The sequence below is a fragment of the Gossypium arboreum genome, chromosome 12 (assembly GCF_025698485.1).
Source record: "Gossypium arboreum isolate Shixiya-1 chromosome 12, ASM2569848v2, whole genome shotgun sequence".
Lineage (NCBI taxonomy): Eukaryota > Viridiplantae > Streptophyta > Magnoliopsida > Malvales > Malvaceae > Gossypium > Gossypium arboreum.
In genome coordinates this window covers 89,226,409-89,245,664 of record NC_069081.1, presented here as the reverse complement: position 1 = coordinate 89,245,664, position 19,256 = coordinate 89,226,409, and the positions used below count along the sequence as shown (strand labels likewise).

The 19,256-nt window shown below is 33.0% G+C and overlaps 2 long non-coding RNA genes across 2 annotated transcripts; both read left to right on the top strand.

The window, feature by feature from the left end:
• Positions 1-7,516: 7,516 nt before the first annotated feature.
• LOC128285620 (uncharacterized) lies at positions 7,517-9,951 on the top strand. The gene is made up of 2 exons (XR_008276132.1): positions 7,517-7,776; positions 9,752-9,951. It is a non-coding gene; the product is annotated as an uncharacterized LOC128285620 (long non-coding RNA).
• A 3,921-nt stretch (positions 9,952-13,872) lies between these two features.
• Positions 13,873-15,996, top strand: LOC128285621 (uncharacterized). The gene is made up of 2 exons (XR_008276133.1): positions 13,873-14,032; positions 15,845-15,996. It is a non-coding gene; the product is annotated as an uncharacterized LOC128285621 (long non-coding RNA).
• Positions 15,997-19,256: the final 3,260 nt, after the last annotated feature.

The window sequence follows — 19,256 nt, the reverse complement described above, 5'->3', positions numbered from 1 at the left end:
CCATGATGGGAATTTCATGTCTTTTGTATTAAAAAATTAAATGGATGAAATATGAAATTTTATTAAAAGAAAAAGGGGTGAAAAAACAAATTTTTGTCCATCTTTGTTCATCATAGCCTAAAGTTAGAGAAGAGAAAGGAGAGGAGAAAGCTCTTGAATGTTCGGTCACTTGGGGAAGAAAATTGAAGGTAAGTTCATGGTAGTTTGCTTCTATCTTGATGTTCATGAGTTTTTCTTGATTCTACCTTAACTCTTGAAGCATATTTTGGTTTTTAGTTGTGTTGTGAGCATTTAGTCATGAATTAAAATGAAGGAAATGGTTGTTGTTTCATGTTCTTTTGATGAAAAATGGAAGATAGGTGAAGTTGAGCCAAACAAATGAGCATGCATGTGCCTTAGATGCTAAGGGGAAAAATTGGCTAACATGTTGTGCTTTAAAATGATGAAATGGAGATTATACTTAAGTAAAATCATAGATATGTGATGATTAATTGGTGATATACATGTTTAAATAACAAGCATGCAAGTTAGGTGTGAAAGAGTGATTTGGTAATAAATCTGCTTGGGACAGCAGCAGTAACGTGACTTTGGAAAATCACCATAAATTGTGGGAGATGAGTTAGAAGCTGCATAAATTATGTAATTAAATCTTAATGAGTCTAGTTTCAAATGGAATAAACTAGAACATATTTTGAATTCTGTACAATGAGAAATTTGATTCGTAATGAAGAGTGGTCAGATTAGTCAAACAGTGAAACATGGGAAACTTTAAGAAAAATCTGGTATTGATTGGCCATACCAAAAATTCTGAAAATTTTATAGATAGAAGATATATGAGTCTATTTTCAGAGAAAATTAACGAAACTTGATTTGGAGTTTCGTAGCTCCAGTTATAAATAATTTAGTGACTGTTGCTCAGGAAGACAACTTGCAGTGAAATTATGATTATGTGGTAAACATTGACAAAAATTTGTTAATGAGTTGCTTATTGATTTCTTATAAGCTTACTATGATCTGTAGGTGTGGTTGGCTGAATATTGTAAGGGGTTAATACGTAGTTTGTATTTGAATAGTTAGATTAACGTGTTAGTAATCCAATTGTAGGCGGTTCATGTGTGGATCTCGTCAGCATATCGTTGCAAACAGGTGTGTAACTAACACCCTCTTTCTTAGTCTGGATCGGCAAAATTCGAAAAGCCGAAATGCCGAAAACCGGTATTTTGTAGATTTGCGAGAAAAGCGAATGCTCGTGAGGTAAATCGATTAATGTTTTTGGTAAACTGCAAAATTTGGACTGCAAAGTGCATGATTTCTGTGCCCTTGATATTTTTGGGCTTAATGGGCCAAAATTGGAATGATGGGCCAACGGGCCCAATTCGATAAGAACCCTCGGTACGTGATTCTGTTAGTACGTGAAAAGTAGGAATATGCATGAAAACCCTAAAATTGATAAATTACTGAAATACCTTTAAAAGTGGAAAATTTACGGTTTACCCTAGTAGATAAATTACCGAAATACCCCTAGGGTTAAATTGACCTAAATGCATGTTTAATTATTGTTATTTCTTGCATGCCATGTTGTTATTATCGATGCATGGATTTGGGATATTGACGGAGGAAGTATCTGAAAGTGGCTTGTCCACGATTGGAGGCTTTGCCTCAATTTATTGATAATCGAGCGGCAAGGCCGCAATCGTGGAGTGTTGAAATTTGGGTGGGTTGAGCTATTCCCACATAGAGTGTATGGCTGGTACGGGTGGAGTGTAGTGGTTGGTGGGTTGAGTAGTCTCCCAAATGGGCTTGCATATGTTTCTTGATGTTGCATGTATTTTGAAATGGGCTTATGGGTCATACTGTTATCTCGAATAAGGGCTAAGGCCCGTTTATTGTAATCTAAAAGGGCTCGCCATTGTTACCCAAATGGGCTTGCATATGTTTCTTGATGTTGCATGTATTTTGAAATGGGCCTATGGGCCATATCATTATCTGAATAAGGGCTAAGGCCCGTTTATTGTAATCTGAAAAGGGCTCGCCCAGTACCATCATTACACTGAATGGGCTTAGGCCCAATGGGCTTGAGTGACTTGGGCTTTGAATGGGTTTTCCTTACACTGAGTTTCCCAAACTCCCCTTTTATTTTCATCCACGCAGAAATCCCCAACCATAGTGGGCTTGGAGTCGTGAGGGAATTGGAGTGACCACCGCTCGAAAGTTTGATTTTCTTCCGTGAACTGGACATCCTTTTAATTACGTTTGAGGTTTTGGGCTTTTAAATGTAATAAGGTGCTTATTTATTTTTGATGGTTTTATATGTTTTATTAAGATAGGTAATATTTATATTTAATCGTTAAAATTGGATAGCTTTAGGGCGTTTTCAAAAAACAAGAATTGTTTTCAAAATAACACGAAAACAAGCAAACCTTCCGCAATGAAGATATTTTCCAAAATTAATCACTTTTCCTAAAAAGGACTTAATCAAATCAGTTTCCTAGAAATATACGTGACGTTAAGGTATGGCAATGGTGGTTTGCATGTCTAGGATTGGATCCGAAGGGAGTTTGGCACTTAAGTAGTCCGATGGACTCACCTCCTCTTTTCCGGTTTTCTACCTGGTGCACAGCTTCCATTCACTTTAACCTATAATGAAATTATCTTTTAAAACACTAAGTAAGTTTTTTCTGGATCAACAATATAAAATGTTTTGAACGCTTCGATGTGGCATGTCGGATCCGGTCATAACGTCTGGGCCGGGTTTTGGGTGCTACATTTACCCCTATTAACAAACCCAGACTTTGACGGATACACGGATTCCAACCCAAACACACCAGTACAGCACATTGTGCCTAAAACGGTACATAGTACGATCGATATCGACACATAAAGTGCCTAAAAGCGACACACGAGGTGCCCGACACGACACACGAGGTGCACGAAATCGACACATAAAGTGCCTAATCGGTAAAGCCGGCAAATCCGTACACTTTCGGATCCTATGGCATGCCAATTATATCCGACTTAGCCCGACTAGTTAATAGGGTATTTCATTCACTTTCTCAATTTAATAATTATTTCATCAATATCTCATTCAGATAATTACATATATTTACCCATTTTCACAATTCATACAATTTCATTCAATTCAACAATATATTTCACTTATTCACATTAATTCATAATTCAATACAATTCAATTCATTTTTCAATATCAAATATTCAAATATCACAATCTCATATATTCATATCAATTTCCTCATATTTCCAATCAATATATTTTTCAATATAACATTCATTCAATATTCAAATTTCTACATAAATCATATATATATATAATTCAATCAATATAAATTCAATCAAAATAATTTCAATCAATATAAATTCAATAAAGCAGATATTCATAAATCAATTCAATATAAATTTATCACACACTAAATCAATTCATTTCAATTATAAAGACACAATACAAATAATTCTCATCTTAATTATTTATCATAATATTTATCCAAAATTCAATTATCATAATTGCATAATATCTCATTCACACACACACACACACACACACACACATATATATATATATATATTTATAATATATAATTCAATTTAATTCAATCAATATAAATTCATCACATACCAAATTAATCCATTTCCATTATAAACACAATAATTCTCACTTCAACATTTATTAAATGCATTGAATAAAAAAATATAACAATTAATAACTAGGTTCGATTATAGAAATACAAACCGTATTTTCTCGAGCTAACTCCCTTTGTCTTTGCCATTTTTTCCTTTCTTAGCGAGGTTTCGAGACAACATTAGCTACGGAATTAAAATAATTCATATTCGTTAGTTCACTACTAATTTATATCTAATTAATACAATTTTATTCAATTTCTACTTTAATTTCAATTTAATCTTAACTAGATTCACTTACTTTTTCTATCTCAATTCATACTTCATTTCTATTCAAATTTTGTCCAAACTCATACTTAACTATTAAATTTCCAGCATATTTTCATAATTTCGAATTTATTTCCATTTAATCCTAAAACTCAAAACTTATAGCTTAGTTTACGATTCAATCCTTTATTCAATTCCAATCAAAATTTCTATCAAATAAACCCCCAATTCCATCATTTTATTCAACATGAACCATACTTAGAAATCTAATGACTTTCAAAATTTCTACTTAAAACAAGTAGTATTTATCTCTAGGATTCCAAAAACTCAAAAATCATAAGAAAAGGGGCTAAATTGACTTACCAAATTAACTTGGAACCTTTAAAACCTTATTTTTCCCTTTTCTTTCTTCCTTTCTCCTTCTCTGCTTTTCGTCCCCGCTATTCTCTTTCTTTCCTCTTTTATTCTTTTGTTTCTTTTTTATATATATATATATATATATATATATAATGACAATAATAACTATAATAAAATCTATTTAATAACAAATGTAGCGACGTAAAAATTTGTTTCGGTCGCTAATTGTGGCGATCTAGTGAAAAAGTTTGGAAACTGAAGTTCGATTTTGAAATAAAAGGAGTCGCCACCGATCCTTTTATAGGTGTGATCGGACACCTTATAAATTTATTTTGAAATGAAAAGAAATGAATTTAAGTCCACGTTAAAATCCGAGAGAAAAATAGGGTTCGAGTCGATTCTGCGAGGAAGGTTTAGCACCCTCGCGACGCCCAAAATTGGTATCTCATAAACACGTGTTGTCTTGATTTTCAAAAATACGAGTCCAATGTAAAATTTAGTCGTGATCCGATTGAAAAGACGAGAAATTTTAGTTTATTCCGTTTTTTTTTTAGGAGGGTATATCGCTTTAACACGAGTCAATTGACGTTCACCCAACATAGCGATGAACTCGATGACTTAATGTTAAATCGGTATATTGCCTTGATTGTTGAAATTAATTAGAAGGACATGGATAAAATTCTTGAAGTAATGTAAAACAAAATTGAGATGAAATAAAATAAATAAATGGAAAAATTAAAATATGTGAAGTAAATAACATATAGGGCAATAATGCAAAAATATTGAAAATATATAATATATAACACATAGATGATATATGCATATACATTAGAAATAACAACAATATAAAATGGACTTACTAATATACTACGAGACATATACATTCATAGATATAAATAATAAGGATATTAGAAATACTAAGTATATAATGTTGGACTAAATACATAATATAAAAATTTGTAGAATGTAGTATTAAAATATGTGCACGATATTTGTGCTTATTTAAAAATAATAATAAAACCGTTGATAATATTTCACAAATATGTATATATACTAAAATATACATAACAATATATAAAGTATAATATATTAAAAACGTATGTAAAACATATAAAACGAAAATACATATGTTAAATAATATTAAAACATTTACATAATGCATACATATAGGAACAAACAGCTAATAATACATGAATATGTACATAGGCATATTAAATATATATACATATAATCAATATAGAAATATTAGAATAAAGCAATTAAAAAGTAATGCTATGCACAAATAGATATATACATATATAACAAAATATATACTATGGTTAATGATAATAACAATGACGATATAAAGATATATACATACAACAACACATTCACTACATTAACAATCATAATAGTAATGGCATTAAAATACGAAGAACAACAATGTAACACAAAATACTATATATATAAATCTATACACATAAATAAAAATATACACTATTGTAATAAAGATAATAATAATATATTATTAAAATATATAAAAGCAAGCATAACATTTAAATATTAAAATAAAGTAGCTAAAATACTAAACATAAATACATATATGTATACGCATATAATAAAAATATATAATAATATATAATAATATATAATAATAATAATAATAATAATATGAAAATACAAGAAAATTTAAATAAGAATTAAAGATAAATGAAAAAAAAGGACCAAAATTGGATTAAAATCAAGTTTTGGGGCCAAATCTAAAATAAAAATAAGCCACGGGTCATTATTGCAACACGCATGAAACATGGGGGACGGAATCAGAATATTCCGTTCTATCAAAACGCAGCAGCGCATCAACAGGAGTAGATTGCAAGTCGAATAAATCTTAGGGCCGATTATAAACAAAAATAAACCTGATTTAAAACACTGAAAATGCGGAAGGATCTAATGCAAATATACCATTGACTTAAAAACACGCGGATCGACACAGTGTGGTCGAGTCGACCGACCAGCGCCCAAAACGGCGCTGTTTTTAGTCTAAACAGAGGGGGTCCAAAACGGTGCGTTTTGGACCCCTATATAAGTCACAAATTTTCTAAAAAAAATTCATTTTGTACCGTGGAGAGAAAAAAAAAAGAGAGAAGAGGAGAGGGAAGAAAAAAGAAAGGGGAGAGGAGGAGCTCGGCCACGGCCTGATTCTGGGTTCGGTCACCGAGTCTCTGCTGGTGTGCCACCGTGCACTGCAGTGGCGAAAATTCGAAAAGGTCAATTTTTTTATTTTTTATTTTTTATTTTTTTGTATTATATTATTATTTTTATATATTTTAGTATATATATATGGGAAAATAGAACAGAAGACAAAACAAGAATAGATTCACAATCACTTTAGGTTTCCGGTTCTGATTTTTGACTTGTTGATTCACTGATTTTGGGTGTTCGAATCTCTGCCTTTTGATGTTAAGATCGTAGTATTTCGGATATCAATTGTTTGCTTTTTTGTTAAGAAATCGAAAGAGAGAAGAAAAAAAAAGGGGGAGGGGGATTTCAGTTTTTTATTCGGCTTTTATAGCCTATTTTTGCTTCTGCTTTGCTTGTCTGTTGGTTTTGCAGGGCATGGCCGGTGTTGGTGGTGGGAGTGTCAGACGGTATGGGCAGTGCCAGGTCTCGGGCAGAGGAGGAAGTGGTTTGGCAGCTCGCGTGGAAATGAGTGATCACAAGACATGGGGCAACAATGAGTGGTTTGGTGATTAGGGTTTTGGGGTTTTGGGTTTTGGGTTTGTAAGGGGTTTGGGCTTCTGTGTATTGGGTTTTGGGTTTGTAAGGGTTTAGGGGTTATTAAATGGGTCATCCGGGGTTGGGTTGTAAAAGGGGTAAATGGGTAATTGGGTTTAGATTATTGGGCTCCAGGTATTGTAATGTATTTGGGGTTTTGTGGGTTAGTGGTTTAAATATTTGGGTTTATTGGGCTGTGGGTATGTAACGCCCCAATTTTTGGGAATTCTGTGAATGTTGGCAAAATTTCATGCTTTGATTTTGTCATTTGTGAGTGAAATTATGAAATAGAACCTATGTGAAAATGTTTGAAAATGCTATAGGCTAAATTGAAGTGGCCAAATAAATAGGAGTGCAAAATAGGAGGATTTGTATAACAAACCTCCCATTTTACATGAAGTGGCCAACCATCATGTTGTTGTAGACAAAATGTGCACTTGATATCCATAATTTATGGTACAAATTGATACAAATTGATAATAGGTTAGGTAAATGTTCAATGATAATAGGTTAGGTAAATGTTCCATGATAATGGGTTAGGTAAATGTTTCATGATAATGGGTTAGGTAAATGTTTCATGATAAGAATTCCATGTCTTTTGTATTAAAGAATTAAATGGATGAAATATGAAGTTTTATTAAAAGAAAAAGGGGTGAAAAGAACAAAGTTTTGTCCATCTTTGTTCATCATAGCTGAAAGTTAGAGAAGAGAAAGGAGAGGAGAAAGCTCTTGAGTATTTGGTCATTAGGAGGAGGAAAATTGAAGGTAAGTTCTTGGTACCTTGCTTCTATTTTGAAGTTCATGAGTTCTTCTTGATTCTACCTTAACTCTTGAAGTATATTTTGATTTTTAGTTGTGTTGTGAGCATTTAGTCATGAATTAAAATGAAGGAAATGGTTGTTGTTTCATGTTCTTTTGATGAAAAAAATGGAAGATAGGTGAAGTTGAGCCAAACAAATGAGCATGCATGTGCCTTAGATGCTAAAGGGAAAAATCGGCTAACATGTTGTGCTTTGAAATGATGAAATGGAGATTATGCTTAAGTAAAAATCATAGATATGTGATGATTGATTGGTGATATACATGTTTAAATAACATGCATGCAAGATAGGTGTATGAAAGAGTGATTTGGTAATAAATCTGCTTGGGACAGCAGCAGTAACGTGACTTTGGAAAATCATCATAAATTGTGGGAGATGAATTAGAAGCTGAATAAATTATGTAATTAAAGCTTATTGAGTCTAGTTTCTAATGAAATAAACAAGAACATATTTTGAATTCTGTACAATGAGAAATTTGATTCGTAATGAAGAGTGGTCAGATTAGTCAAACAGTGAAACATGAGAAACTTTGAGAAAAATCTGGTATTGATTGGCTAAACCAAAAATTCTGAAAATTTTATGGATAGAATATATATGAGTCTATTTTCAAGGAAAATTAACGGAACTTGATTTGGAGTTTCGTAGCTCTATTTATAAATGATTTAGTGACTGTTGCTCAGGAAGACAGCTTGCAGTGAAATTATGATTATGTGGTAAACATTGACAAAAATTTGTTAATGAGTTGCTTATTGTTTTCTTATAAGCTTACAATGATCTGTAGGTGTGGTTGGCCGAATATTGTAAGGGGTTAATAAGTAGTTTGTAATTGAATAGTTAGATTAACGTGTTAGTAATCCAATTGTAGGCGGTTCGTGTGTAGATCTCACAAGATATCGTCACAAACAGTGTGTAACTAACACCCTCTTTCTTAGTCCGGATCGGCAAAAGTCGAAAAGTGAAATGCCGAAAACCGTATTTTGTAGATTTATGAAAAGCGAATGCTCGTGAGGTAAATCGATTAATGTTTTTGGTAAACTGCAAAATTTGGACTGCAAAATGCATGATTTTCGTGCCCTCGATATTTTTAGGCTTAATGGGCCAAAATTGGAATGATGGGCCAATGTGCCCAATTCGTAAGAACCCTCAAGACGTGATTCTCGTTAGTACGTGAAAAGTAGGAATATGCATGAAAACCCTAAAATAGATAAATTACTGAAATACCTTTAAAAGTGGAAAATTTACGGTTTACCCCTAGTAGATAAATTACCGAAATACCCCTAGGTTAAATTGACCTAAATGCATGTTTGATTGTTGTTATTTATCGCATGCCATGTTGTTATTATCTGATGCATGGGATTGGGATATTGACGAGGAAGTCTTGAAAGTGGCTTGTCCACATCTTGGAGGCTTTGCCTCAATTTATTGATAATCGAGCAAAGAAGGTCAAGAATCGTGAGTGTTAAATTTGGGTGGGTTGAGCTATTCCCCACACGGAGTGTATGGCTGGTACGGTGGAGTGTAGTGGTTGGTGGGTTGAGTAGTCTCCCAAATAGGCTTGCATATGTTTCTTGATGTTGCATGTATTTTGAAATGGGCCTATGGGCCATATCATTATCTGAATAAGGGCTAAGGCCCGTTTATTGTAATCTGAAAATGGCTCGCCCAAGACCACTATTACCCAAATGGGCTTGCATATGTTTCTTGATGTTGCATGTATTTTGAAATGGGCCTATGGGCCATATTGTTATCTGAATAAGGGGCTAAGGCCTAGTTTATTGTAATCTGAAAGGGCTCGCCCAAGATACCACTTATTACTGAATGGGCTTAGGCCCAATAGGCTTGAGTGACTTGGGCTTTGAATGGGTTTTCCTTACACACCGAGTTTCCCAAACTCACCCCTTTTATTTTCATCCACGCAGGAAATCCCCAACCATAGTGGGCTTGGAGCTGTGAGGGAATTCGGAGTGGCCACCCGTTCTGAAAGTTTGATTTTCTTCTGGTGAACTGGACATCCTTTTATTTACGTTTGAAGTTTTTGGGCTTTTAAATGTAATAAGGCCGCTTAATTATTTTTGATGGTTTTAATATGTGTTACTAAGATAGGTAATACTTATTTTAACTGTTGAAATTGGATAGCTTTAGGGCGCGTTTTCAAAAACAACAGTTGATTTCAAAATAACACGACAACAAGCAAAGCTTCCGCAATGAAAGTATTTTCTAAAACTAATCACTTTTCCTAAAAATGACTTAATCAAATCGGTTTCCTAGAAATATCCATGACGTTAAGGTGTGGCAATGGCGGTATGCATGTCTAGGATTGGATCCGAAGGAGCTTGGTACTTAGCGATCAGATGGACTCACCACCTCTTTTCCGGTTTCCTACCTGGTGCACAGCTTTCATTCACCTTAACCCTTAATGAATTAATCTTTTGAACATCAAGTACAATTTTCTGGACTTAGAATGAATTTTTTTTTTTTACGTTTTTGATGTGGCATGCCGGATCCGGCCATAACTTCTGGGCCGGGTTTGGGGTGCTACAGGGTATTTTGTAGAAGGGCCCAAAATTGTCCTACAACAACAAATATTTATTTAACACTTGTACCAATCATTTTTATACACTTGTTTTTCTTCTTTATATATATATATATATACATATATATTTAATAATTTAATAATATACATAATTCAAGAAAAATCTTGATTTTTCTTCCATTCACCATCTCATTTCATGGGTATGGCTTAATTGCCATTTTGATCCTTTTATTTTCTATTACTTTAAAACTAAACTTTCACATTATATTCAATTTAATCTTTTATCCAATTATCCTTAATTAAACTAAATTTACTTAATTAAACTTTAATTAATCACTCACTTAACTTCATAAATATTTTTACTTTTTTTAATAAATATTTTCTAATCTATTTTTCGAAACGGTGACCGAAAATACACTTTTCTAATAACCTTAAAGTTCGGGTCGTTACATTTGATCCCAGTGCATTCGTACGCATTGCGCTTTGGTCCCTATTTTAATTTCAATAGTTTATTTTATTTATAAATTATCCCTTTTATTTTAATTTTATTTTAATTGAGTTTTCTATTTGTATAGCTCATTATTTTTCTAAAAAAGTTCACTTAATATTTTTTATTTTTTTATATACATGTTGAGTTACTTTAATAATTTTACTTTGTTTTTATAAATCATTATTTTGAAATTCTTTTTTATATCATATTAGTTTAACATTTTGTATAATATTTCATTTAAATGTTTTTATATATATTTATACATATATAGTTCATGGTAAAATTAATTTGATCCTATATACATTATTAATTCCATGTTATTTTATACATATAATTTCTTCTAAATCTATATATATATATATGTGTGTGTGTGTGTGTGTGTGTGTGTGTGTGTGTGTGTGTGTGTGTTTTAAAATCTATTATGTATATAGTTCATTCCCTAAGAACATATTTTATTCCCTAAGAACATATTTTATTATATACTTTTGTTATCCTATCATATTTTATGTATTATTTAAATTATCTTTTATTGTATGTATATTGTCAACCTTAAATAGATGTATCATTTTTTAAATATTTTGCACATAATTTGATTCAAAATTTTTTTTATAACATCTATGTTGCAGGCCAATTTTGGCTCAAATACAACCCAATTACTCAAACCCTTTAAAACCCAATACAAAACAGCCCAAACTACTAACCCTAGCCCAGACCAATAATAAAAAATAGCAAAGAAAAAAAAGAACCCTGGCCACCCCATGATATTTGCCACCCCATGATGTTTGCCACCTCACGCCTCTACAGCATCATTCCCAGGCATCACACACTCCCACCAACTCCTCCATACCCTGCAATCAGACAAGACAGAAGCAATAAAAAATAGGTGTAAAAGGGTTATAAAAACCCAAATCAAAAACTGAAAGGGGGTTCCCCTTTCTTTTCTTTTTCTAGACAATCTAAAATACAAAAGAACAAGAGAAGTATCTCAAGTTTATAATCAAAGTAGCAGTTTTAATTAGTACTCAAATACAAGCAAAATATCCAAACAACCAAGCATCGATATCAACACTAAGGTGATTTTCTTTTTTTTCTTCATTTCAGTTTCGACCTTCTATTTTATATGTGTACATACTAAATAAAATAATAAAGTAAACAATAACAAAAAGAAAGAAAGAAAAATTTTACCTTTTCGAATATCCGGCCACCGAGCACGGTGGCCGGCACCGGCGAGACTCCGGTAACGGACCGGTGCTCCTTCCCCCACCAGATTTTCCTTCCCTCTCTCCCTTTCCTCTCCCTCTTTTTCTTTTTTTCCTTTCCCCGGCTCAAAATGATTTTTTTAAAATTTTTTTGACTTATATAGGGGACCAAACGCACGGTTTTGGTCCCCCCGGGTTAATAATAAAACGACGTCGTTTTGGGCCCCGGGTCGGGTCGACCCGACCCGCTCCAACAGGATCTGCGTGTTTTCTAAACGGAAGGGCTATTTGCGCAATCGGCCCTTCCGCTTTTTAAACGTTTTACAATCAAGTTTTTATATTTTAATTTGGCCCTAAAATTTTTCCTGTTTTTCAATTTAGTCCCCCCGTGCTACGCTGCGTTTTGTATAAATGGGAATATGGCGCTCTTGGTCCCTTTGAGTCACTTGCGCGTTGCAGTTCGGCCCCGTGGCTTATTTTATTTCAATTTTCACCCCAAAGTTTATTTTGTGCTCGATTTAGTCCTTTTATTAGTTTATTGTTTGTTTTCAAATTATTTTGTTATTATTTTTATTATATATTATTATAAATTATAGTCTATATAGTCATTTTATTTATTTATTACACATATAGTATAGTATCTTTTATATATGTATATGAACTTAGTATACTTGGGTATTATATTATATATATATTTTATATGTTATATATATACTTTTAATATTGTATTTTATATATATCATAGATTTTTAATGTTGTATTATTATATTTTAATATTATACTACATATATTTTCATATTACATTATATACATATATTTTTATATATATTATCATGTATATATTTTGATATTACTAGTTATATATTACTTATATATTTCCATGTATATATTTTATCTGTCCCATAAACACATTTATGTAGTGTTGTTAATATTTTTATGTTATTAGCATTTCTAATATGTATGGTATATGTTCATTATCATATATTATATATATCTATATACTTTCAATATTATTAGTTATTTCTTATATACTATTCCATGTACATATTTCCATATTATCTTATGTATATATATTCTTAAATACTCTTACATGTATATGTATATTTTAATGCCATACTATACATATATTATTGCATAATTAGTACACATGTTTTATTATACATATATATACACTTTTATTTGTATTATTTCCGTATATCATATTATTCATTTTATACTTATTATTTTCATTATTGTCATTTATATATTATTATTATTTGGTGTACATACATCTTTTATTATTATTATTAGTATATAAATATATTTTCTATGTTTATAGTATCCCTAATATATATTGTATGTGTTCATTTATATTATGTATACATGTATCTAGTATGTATATGTAACGCCCCAATTTTCGGGAATCCTGTGAATGTTGGCATAGGTTTAATTATGTTAGTGGGCCTCTAGAAAGCCCAAGCTTAAGATAGAACCCGACAATTTTAGTTAATTTTTGTTCCATAAGAAAAAGGGGGTGAAATTATGAAATAAAACCTATGTGAAAATGTTTGAAAATGCTATAGGCTAAATTGAAGTGGTCAAATAAATAGGAGTGCAAAATAGGAGGATTTGCATGACAAACCTCCCATTTTACATGAAGTGGCCAGCCATCATGTTGTTGTAGACAAAATGTGCACTTGATATCCATAATTTATGGTACAAATTGATACAAATTGATAATAGGTTAGGTAAATGTTCCATGATAATGGGTTAGGTAAATGTTTCATGATAATGGGTTAGGTAAATGTTTCATGATAAGAATTTCATGTCTTTTGTATTAAAGAATTAAATAGATGAAATATGAAGTTTTATTAAAAGAAAAAGGGGTGAAAAGAACAAAGTTTTGTCCATCTTTGTTCATCATAGCTGAAAGTTAGAGAAGAGAAAGGAGAGGAGAAAGCTCTTGAGTATTCGGTCATTAGGAGGAGGAAAATTGAAGGTAAGTTCTTGGTACCTTGCTTCTATTTTGAGGTTCATGAGTTCTTCTTGATTCTACTTTAACTCTTGAAGTATATTTTGATTTTTAGTTGTGTTGTGAGCATTTGGTCATGAATTAAAATGAAGGAAATGGTTGTTGTTTCATGTTCTTTTGATGAAAAATGGAAGATAGGTGAAGTTGAGCCAAACAAATGAACATGCATGTGCCTCAGATGCTAAAGGGAAAAATCGGCTAACATGTTGTGCTTTAAAATGATGAAATGGAGATTATACTTAAGTAAAATCATAGATATGTGATGATTGATTGGTGATATACATGTTTAAATAACATGCATGCAAGGTATGTGTGAAAGAGTGATTTGGTAATAAATCTGCTTGGGACAGCAGCAGTAACGTGACTTTGGAAAATCACCATAAATTGTGGGAGATGAATTAGAAGCTGAATAAATTATGTAATTAAATCTTGTTGAGTCTAGTTTCAAATGGAATAAACGAGAACATATTTTGAATTCTGTACAATGAGAAATTTGATTTGTAATGAAGAGTGGTCAGATTAGTCAAACAGTGAAACATGGGAAACTTTAAGAAAAATATGGTATTTATTGGCCATACCAAAAATTCTGAAAATTTTATGGATAGAAGATATATGAGTCTATTTTCAGGGAAAATTAACGGAACTTGATTTGGAGTTTCGTAGCTCCAGTTATAAATAATTTAGTGACTGTTGCTCAGGAAGACAGCTTGCAGTGAAATTATGAGTATGTGGTAAACATTGACAAAAATTTGTTAATGAGTTGCTTATTGATTTCTTATAAGCTTACTATGATCTGTAGGTGTGGTTGGCCGAATATTGTAAGGGGTTAATACGTAGTTTGTATTTGAATAGTTAGATTAACGTGTTAGTAATCCAATTGTAGGCGGTTCATGTGTGGATCTCATCGAAGATATCGTCATAAGCAGTGTGTAATCGACACTCTCTCATAGACTAGATTGGCAAAAGCGAAAAGCGAAATGCCGAAAAGTCGGTATTTTGGGAATTTTGATGTCTGAATGCTCGTAAGATAGTTGGGTTTGTATATTTGGTAATCTAAAGTAATAAACTGCAGCAGCTGCGGTTTAGTACATTTTGATAATTTGGGCTTAATGGGCCAAAGATCGGGTTCATGGGCCAACGGGCCCAATTCGTAAGTATGCGGTAAGTGTTCGATAGTACGTAAATAGTTAGGATATGCATGAAAATCCTGAAAGTAGCTAAATTGCTATAATACCCCTATGTATGGAAAATTACTGTTATACCCCTAGGTGCAAAATTACCGTTATACCCGTAGGGTTAATTTTGACTGAAAAGCATAGCGATCGATTACGTATGATGTATGCCATGATTATATATCATTGCATGGGGACATGGGTTATATTATGGAGGAAGCGTTCGGTGGCTATGCCACAAATATCTCGATTTGGTGGCTCGCCATATATATCTGATACGGTGGCTCGCCACGATTATCAGATCCGTGACTCGTCACATTATACATTCTCGCATCCATGCTGCAAATTCGTGGTGTGTAGCGGTTGGGTGGGTCGAGTTGTCTCCCCACGGTGTAAGGTTGGTACGGGGTGTTATGGATGAATCTGGGTTGGGTTTCGCATAAACATGTAAAATCATTTTGTTCATTATGGGCCTATGGGCTTTATTTCAATTCGCTCGGCTAAGGCCAACTTATTATGTTTCGTGGGTTGAGTGATATAGGCTATGGTTGGGTTATTTTACACATCGAGTTTCCCAAACTCACCCCTTTTATTTTCATCCACGCAGGTAATCCCCAACCATAGTGGGCTTGGAGCTGTGAGGGAATTCGGAGTGGCCACCCGTTCTGAAAGTTTGATTTTCTTCTAGTGAACTGGACATCCTTTTATTACGTTTGAGGTTTTGGGCTTTTAAATGTAATAAGGCTGCTTATTTATTTTTGATGGTTTTTAATATGTATTACTAAGATAGGTAATACTTATTTTAACTGTTGAAATTGGATAGCTTTAGGCGTGTTTTCAAAAACAACAGTTGATTTCAAAATAACACGACAACAAGCAAAGCTTCCAATGAAAGTATTTTCCAAAATTAATCACTTTTCCTAAAATGACTTAATCAAATCGGTTTCCTAGAAATATCCATGACGTTAAGGTGTGGCAATGGCGGTATGCATGTCTAGGATTGGATCCGAAGGGAGCTTGGTACTTAAGCAGTCCGATGGACTCACCACCTCTTTTCTAGTTTCCTACCTGGTGCACAGCTTCCATTCACTTTAACCCTTAATGAATTAATCTTTTGAACATCAAGTACGATTTTCTGGACTTAGAATGGAATTTTTTTTTTACGTTTTTGATGTGACATGCCAGATCCGACCATAACTTCTGGGCCGGGTTTGGGGTGCTACAGTATATATTTTTATCTTTATTACTATTGTTGTTAATTTTTAGCATATGTTTTATGTGTGCATGTATATATATCTCTAGTATATGTATATAGGTGTATATCTATGTAGTATCGTAATAGGTTTCTATTATTATTCCCAATGTGTATATACTATGTAAATATTTTAGTACTATAATACATATATATGTATTCATGGTGTATTTGCATTACGCATACGTATCTTTTAATATTATATCTTCATATACGTCATATATATATTTTTCAAGCTATATTACATTTTACATTTTATCTTATAAATACATGTATATATATTATTTTTAACTATCTTATGCACATTATTTTTAACTTTACATTATGTATGTTTCTCTCATATCATTAGTTGTATATATTTTCATGTTACCTTATGTATATATTATCTTATGTTATTAATACTAAGTGTATTTTGTATTTGTTCATGATTTGTCTTTATTTTTATATCATTATTATTGTTTTTCAATGTTCTAGTATCCCATGTTAACATTTTTCATTAATAATGTTATTGTTTGCATCTTTGATTTATTTTCAATTCTTACTTCATAAATATTTTTATGTTTTAATTAATAATCGAGGCAACATATCGATTTAACATTAAGTCATAAATTTCATCGCTATGTTGGATGGAATTTGTCTACCGTGTTAAAAGCGGTATATCATTCTCAAAAACCGACAAAAATTAAAATTTCTCGTTTTTTAATCGGATCACGATTAGAACTTAAATTGAACTCGTATTTTTGCAAATCAAGACAACACATGTTTAAAAGATACCAATTTTGGGCGTCGCGAGGGTGCTAATACCTTCCTCGCGCGTAACCGACTCCCAAACCCTAATTTGTCTCGGGAATTTGACATGGACCTAAACTTATCCTCCATTTTGTTTTAAAAATAAAGGAATCTAATGGGTGTCCGATCACACCCTAAAAAAGATCGGTGGCAACTCCCAGTTTATTTTAAAATCAAATTTCAATTTCTAAGTTTCTTAATAAATCGCCACAATTAGCGATCAAGTAAATTTTTACGTCGCTACAGCTGGCGACTCCACTGGGGACCATTTTTGAGAGTCGAGTTGAATTAAACGCGTGTTGTCAAAATTTTCAAAGTTCCTTGTTCAAAATTAATATTTAATCATGATCCTTAAGTTTTATTTTTGAAAAAATCATACATACATATCTCCTAATTTGTTTTATCTTTCGTTTTTCAGCTTTAAGTTTTATGGTTTTAGTTTTGTAGTTTTAAAATAAATGAAAGGTTTGCAAGTTTCTCCCCACGCACCGTGCACATGCATTTTTGTTGCATAACATGAGCTCATTACCCGGGCTCCGTCCCTGTTAAGTGAAAGTAAACGCTACGCCTTCGTGAGTTAACTCGTTCCTCCGCACAGGCTAGTGAATACTTTCGGGTTACATATGACTTATGCTTTCATGAGTTAAGTTGTCCCTCCGCATAGGCATAAGTAAATGTAATCCCTCGAATTGATCTCGTAAGCCTATGATGGGCCATGACTGAGGCTCTGCACTAATCTTAGTAGATGACAGTACAGACGATTCAAGTACCCATCTAGAACCAAAACTGCATATAGTGAACCATACGAGCCATCCAACTAGAGCCGTGCCAAACCTCCGTCCGTTTACTAGTCACCGAAATAAGTACACGGGAAAAACACATCTTACCTTCTGTTTCTTTTACATTTACGCTTTCTATGCAAGGGAATCGAGTCCATTGGACCAAGTAGCTTAATTTATTAGATTGTCCATAGTTTTTCTCTATTCATATGTGTGGTGCTAACCAAGTTTGTTTGTTTTTATTCTTATTTTACATCATGCATTATAGGTATCATATTAGGAAGGTGTTGACTAGAGATCGGTTGCCAAAAAACGGGTTTCTAATGGAAGAGTCAATTATACAAACAACCGAGAGAAATGTCGCAGTTCGAGACTGGTCTCTAAAGACTCAGAAAGAAAGAGGGGATAGCCTAGTGGAGGGATGTATTGCCAATTTGCCCGAGCATGTAACTGTGAATGTTCGTCAGAATAACCTTGAAGATTTGGTTCGGGTTTGGAATCAGTGGGACTTAGACACTAAGGGTATCTTCACTGAAAGATATGGGGACATAGCCAACTTGATTACTGTCAACGTAGACGAACGATTGATCCAAGCCGTGGTCAGATTTTGGGATCCAGCCTACCAATGTTTTACTTTCAATCAGGAAGACATGACCCCAACTATAGAAGAGTACGCTGCTTTGCTTCGTGTCGAAAACGTACAACCTTATAAGATATATGTGAAAGAACCTAAGCCAATGACTTTCAAGAAAAAGTTAGTGAGATTGACAGACATGACTGACGCGTGGGCCGAAAAACAGATAAAGAAAAAGAATGAAACCGTTTGCATTCCATGGTCTTCCCTACGAGACTTGATTCTGAACCATCCCGACATGTTGAAAAGGGTAAATCTGTTCTCTCTAGCCATTTACGGTTTGATCATCTTCCCGAAGGTCCTTGGACACATAGAAGTTGCGGTGGTAGATTTCTTCAAAAGATTAAAACAAGGAATCAACCTCGTCCCAACTATCCTGGCTGAGACCTTCAGATCACTAAGTAGCTGTAGGAAGAAAGGGGAAGGTCGTTTTATCGGATGCGCGTAGTTACTCAATGTATGGATTCTGAACCACTTCTGGAAAGTAGAGCGCATATCGTTCCATATGTTTTCTAAAACATTCTCCCCGTTAGAAGCTTATCTCAAGAAAGAATGGCCAAGGGAG